The following is a 5,867-nucleotide window of genomic DNA, read 5'->3' as shown; positions in this document are numbered from 1 at the left end:
GTGTTCGAAAGCAGAGGCAAATAATACATCAGAATTCTGGTAGATGAGCTTCCCTCCCATTGAGAAACCTCAACAGGAACTTAGTCTGATCCTCTTCCCCAACAAGCCCTGAAGAACCGTAACTTATCCCGATCTGCGGAGAAGCAGATGTTAGAGGGATATTGTGGAAAGGGCTGGGGCATGAATATCACATGAGTGGGCACACTGCATGCAATAATTGTCCATATATTCTCTTTCCACCGAACTACACTAGAACTATTGTTACAGTCTTGCTGAGCATCTGACTCAACATCTACAGCTAAGTGACCACTTGTGTAACCATGTACAATTTTACTTGTGTTTTCAACTAACTCTATCAGGATGGAAAGTAGTAGAAATTGCTGAAGAAAATAGTTGAATAAATTATTGTAACTAATAACTGACATCTGAAAACAAGTTTTCCTCAGGAAAGGAGCTGAAATGAATGAGCTAAGCAAAAGTTATTTAGAGATATAATCACAAAAAGTGTAATGCCCTGATCAGAAAACCACTACAGATAGAACCTAGTAGCTTGTCAGGTAAGGATAATTTTATAATGTGATTTGCAATGAGTATCTTTAAAGGAAAACATTGATTGACTCTTCTGATAAAAGAAGAACTTTATTTTTCAGCCAAAGCATAGACTTACAAACAGTGTAATCTGTAAGTGTAATTAATATACTTGTGGGAAAACCACGCCTTTTCTGTAACACAGAGAGCCAACAAAATACCTAGTGCAATAAAATCTAATGTTATACTTTACACATCAACAATGTTTTGGTAGATAGTCATAACCACATTCAACACGAGTAATATGTACTTCATTTTCTCTTCACTGCCAGTGTAAAATGCTTCAAAACAAAATTCCAAATACCCTGGACTGTAAAGTATGCACAGTGCTAAGCTAAGCTAACAGGAACATCCTGCCACTAAAAAAAAAAAAGAAAGAACAATCTTCTGCACATCAGGAATAACAAAAGGAGCAAGAGCTATGATCATTACATTAAGCCATGCAGCCATTTACTAAGTGCTAATCAATAGAGACAGATTTAGAAACAAACATAAGTCCTTTCCAGTAATAGATGTAAGCAGAGGGCTCAGAAATAGCATAGCAACAAACCTGCTCTGCCTGGAGGGAGCCATTTCCAACACTCAGGCTCCATTGTCATCAGCTGTGACACACACAGGCCCTGGAAATGGTACTGTTTCAGTGCTGAGTGCATGCAGCATTTAGGCTTTTCTATTCCCAAATTATATACACTTGCCTTCTTGTCTGAGCAGAAACGTCTGTTTAAAAATTGTACTCGTGGTAAGATTTATGTCCTACCGGGACTAGAGCCAGCAAGTGACAAATTGACTTGGTACAACGTGCATATAGACTTGTAAGCCTGACACTCTCACTCTGCCAGAAGAGCACTTCCAGACTTCCAAGTGCTTCAGACTTCTGGACCTTCATCAGGTTGTTGTGCTTGTCTTCCAGTATGTTGGGTACATGCTCAGGGGGAGCAGGAGCTAAACTCCACCCTGGCTTTGGACCTCTGCACTCTGGCTCATCGTGTGCTTCCTCTGCCCACAACAGTCATGGACCTGAGAAAGGAGACCCCTTTTCCTAATCCCTCTTCCCAGCTGCATCAGGCCTGGGACTTCCTGGCTGACTAAGTACAAGCAGATATCCAGTGTCCTGCTTTCCCATTCCATAGGCAAAGGATAGCTCAAGAAGTTAGAAGAAAACAGGCTTGCACCAGTTTTTGACAAATCTGTGCATAGCTTCGAGGGAGATCTAGATTACCCTCACAGTCCACTTTTTCCTCATGAATATCGGTTTTCTTTGGTTCAGATCTGTCCTTTAGTGAGCCCAGAGAAGTTCTTTTCCTTCTTCAGTTTAAGACCTTGGCTACTTTTATTGTCAGTGGCCAAGGAGGGAAAGCGGCATTTTCAGGGGCTAGTTGACCCCACTTATGCAGCATACCTCTGTTAGGATGGACTGGGTTGCCTTCTGGAAGTTCCTATCTCTCTCCACTGATCATATAAGAATTTTAGTTTAGATTGAATGTCTAATTTATTGTGGGGAGAAGTTAGATGAAAAAAAGATCAAGCCTCCTTTGCCTAATGTAGGTGTCCAACTGCCAAGCAGAACTGTAAAGAGCCATCAAAATATTTACAATTGCTCAGGTAGATGTATAAACAGATTTTCTAGTCATCTTATGACATGGAGATACTACAGCACAATACAGGAATTGTTGTAGATCTCTGTGTCAGACAAGTTCTGCTATAGTGGTACAGAATTTCATAGCTTCCTGTGCTGGGTTTTGTCTCCATGAAAATGAGAAGATGTTTTTCTCTTGGTATAAGAATAGAAAGGAATTTTACATCTGGAGAATTTCCAAGAGCTTGACAAAACTGAGAAGTCAAATTAAATAGTGATTACATATTTTCAGAAATACTGCACTGGTGATGATCTCTGTCTTATTCCTTCATACCAGCTACTCCTTGTACAGAGATTTCTTGAGTTACCCCTCAGATAAATTTGGAGTAAATCCTCTGAAGTTAAGGTGGTGTAGGTCTGGTGACTATAAATGCAGACTCAAGCATGATACCACTGTGCTTGGCCAGGACCTGCACTGTTCAGTGAGCATGTGGTGAACTTTGCTTTCATGGAGAGCCTTAAGAGACTGACATGCAGTCTGAAACCAAAATGGATGGCATTTTCCTTCACTTTGCAGGTGCATGTCCCCCTTTTCCTTTTTGTTGGCAGAATGCTCACGACTATGTCATCAAAGAGGTCAGCAAGCTGATCTGGTTGAAAACTTGTCCTAGAAAAATAGCAGATTGTTTTTCAGCTGGGTCAGTGGGCTGATCCAGCAGACTGCAAGATCAGACAAGCATGAGAACTCCTGTTCCAGCACCTGGGCTTAATGAAACTATGCCCTGAGATGTTGCTGTTACTATGCAGAAAGTAAAAAAGTAATATGCCCAGTAAATATTTGAGGCAAATCCCAAGACCATATCACACTTACTGGAGAAGCCATAAGTAATACAGTAAATTAAGAGTAATAGGTAAATTGACATGGTTATATGTGTCAGGAAAGCTCAAAGAAGCAGTCTCAACCATCAGTTCTTCATGAGAAACACAAATATTACATTGATAGTTCAGTGAGGTGCATAAAAAGTTAGTCATTTCTCAGATTTAGCTGTGCTTTTGACACCTGGCTGCTGCCAGCACATTCACAGTGCTAAGGCAGATCACTCACTTCAAGGGCTTGTGGCTCTGGATCTCTTCACATTTAATCAAAATGTGCTCACCAGTGTTAGCCATAAGACAGCTAGTGCCTATGCATCTGGGATCACCCACATTTAGCTCAAATAATGTGGTTTTTTAGAATTAATATATTTTTTTTAGTGTGACTAGAATAAGGGGATCCTGGCCTTGCTGTCCTGGCAGATGGAAATTCAAAAGGACACCTCTAAAACTGTAGGCTCTGAGATGTATTTGCAGATTCTGGTTGCATGGTTTGATCACTTTTTCTTTTTTTTTTTTTTTTTTTTTTTAATGTTGTGTTTAGAGAAAAAACACCAGAAACAAATTTTGAAAATCATCTCAGATTGCTTATTGAAACTCTTTTTGGCAGAACAGCACTGAGTTTTTAGTTCTTCACGCAGTTGTCTCAGTTCATGAATATGGCCTTAAGGCCAAAGTGTTCCCTTTTTGTATGTCTATATACAACGTTCAAGCAAACAATGGAATGGCATATTGGAAAGCTTTTAGTGTCTTGCACCACTTAAGCACAATCTTTTTAGCTGTCTACACTGTTTACTCATCCTCCTGCACCACAGACAGTAAAAGCCTGCAGGAATCTTTTTCTTTCCTCCCTTTCCTTTATTTTTTTTTTTCTCCAGCAGCACTGCAGACACAGTAGCGTAACCAACTCAAAGAAAAACAAACCGAAGCAACTTTTGAATTCCATACTTCTGCAGGGCAGGCTGCTTGTGTGGAGCTGAAAGGGAGCCAGAGCATACCAGCAAGAAAGCTGTGATTTCATCCAGCAGCCTGACAGAAACTCCGAGGTTTCACTGCAGCAGTTTGTGCAGATGCAGCAGCATCCCTCTAACTGGGTCCATGTCAAATGCTAGCAGAGCAGTCCCCTGGAGGAGGATGCCCACGTAATTCTGTGTCACTGCGCTTTTGCTTTTTAGTTGCAACTCTCTGAGGAAACAGGTATGCTCTAGGGGTTTATAAACAGTTTTTATTCCTTACAATGATGTCTAATTTCTGAGGGAAGGGTAAGCTGTAAGGGAATGGGGAAGACTGAAGTGAGAAAGAAGGTCCCCGAGGAGGGTCACTGCTCTTGTCATGGAGTGGTGGTAGTCAGGTTTCTTGTGTGAGGAGGTGCAGTAAGATCAGCCTGAGCAGAGATGGCTGGGGCATTTGTCTGGGGTGCAGGTTAGCAAGGTCTAGCATGAGCACTCAGGATGACTAGCTCCTGAGTCACACATGTTTTGACATATGTTTGTGGACTGATATTTGTGATTTGGTATCTGTGCATCAGCTTGTGGGCCTGGTCAGCAGTCAGGGGAGAACCACTGACCAGGTGGGGTAGAAAGTTTAGGATGGTGTGTGCCGAGCTGGTGAAACACTAAAGATTACATCAAATCCATTTGCACCCGTGTGACTCTGGGGTGACTTCTCTGAAAGCGGTAGAGTAATGCTGACAAAACTGTGAACAGGATTTTGCCTTATACTGTGAAAAAGGGAAGATTTGGCAGAGGGCCTGGATGGGTGCTGGGAGCTAGTCTCTGAATGTATAAATGCATTTGTTTCTAAAAAAGTCTGTGCCAGTTGCTGGATAGATGTCTGAAGCCCTACGAACAGGCATCACCCTTCATAGGAAACAAAGAGGCTGTTGCACTTCAGACAGCCTCCCCGCTGAATTATTCAATGCAACTAAATAACTACAGAGCTCCAATGAGTTACATAAAACTGCAAAAGTGGCTCACTCCCTTACCTTGAGTCAATGGCATTTTCTCTTTCTGAAATGCTACATTATAGCATCAAATCCGTGGCTTGGAGCAATGCTCAAGATACTTGGAGAGAGAACAAAGTAGAAACACAATAAGAGGAGCATGGAGGGGACCTGATATGACACTGTCAGAGAGGTTCAGGCTGTTGCTGGTTGTGAGGAAATGACAGTGTCTGAAATAGAGCATGCTTTGTGCCCCGTTGCATCTTCAGAGCCAGTGCCTGCCCAGATATGCTAATCTTGAGACAGAAAAGCAGAAAAGCACAAAGGCTGAGTGTTGTTACAGTGACTACTTCATGTGCTGGGTTTATTCCAAAGCAGGCCATGGAAACCCTGCGTACCATCCCTGCTGGCTCTCTTGCACCCTTTTGCTTGCCCAGCGTCATCATTCTTCTTGTCAGATTCCCCCACTGTGCCAGAGCTGAAGCTGGTATAGTACCAACAGGGAAACAAACATCTCTAAATATCCGGAGCTGCTGGGCTGGGGGGAGCAGTTTGGCCTCATTAGAGTGGCTCTAAGGAAACATCCTATCTGCAATGATGTCAACAGCTCCCACGAACACCATGACTGGTGGGGAACAGATAGTGAATCAGCCCCTCGCCTTCCCCTGACACCACACCTGTACCTCCTCAGTGGAGGGAAAAAGCAGCCATGAGTGCTCCCAGCACCAGAGGAGTATTTGAAAGCATCCCTGTAATTGCTTTCTGCTTTACCAGCAGTAAGGAGCACTTTGAATACTGCTTAGCATTCCATTCATGAAGGTGGGTTACTGCTTCTGGAGATGGAATTATCCTATGCTCTAATCAGAAGGGAAAAAAAAAAAAAAAAAA

The 5,867-nt window shown here is 42.4% G+C and overlaps 1 protein-coding gene across 1 annotated transcript in view; it reads left to right on the top strand.

The window, feature by feature from the left end:
- The first annotated feature begins 3,992 nt into the window (after nt 1–3,992).
- LYST (lysosomal trafficking regulator) overlaps nt 3,993–5,867 on the top strand; it is an 85,147-nt gene continuing 83,272 nt past the window's right edge. Inside the window, exon 1 of the mRNA XM_027901315.1 lies at nt 3,993–4,234. The gene's annotated coding sequence lies outside the window, so the exon portion shown is untranslated. The remainder of the gene's footprint in view (nt 4,235–5,867) is intronic.

Source organism: Empidonax traillii, unplaced genomic scaffold (genome assembly GCF_003031625.1).
Source record: "Empidonax traillii isolate 1590-97213 ecotype Southwest subspecies unplaced genomic scaffold, ASM303162v1 scaffold773:size403244, whole genome shotgun sequence".
NCBI lineage: Eukaryota > Metazoa > Chordata > Aves > Passeriformes > Tyrannidae > Empidonax > Empidonax traillii.
This window is presented reverse-complemented; position numbering and strand designations above follow the sequence as displayed.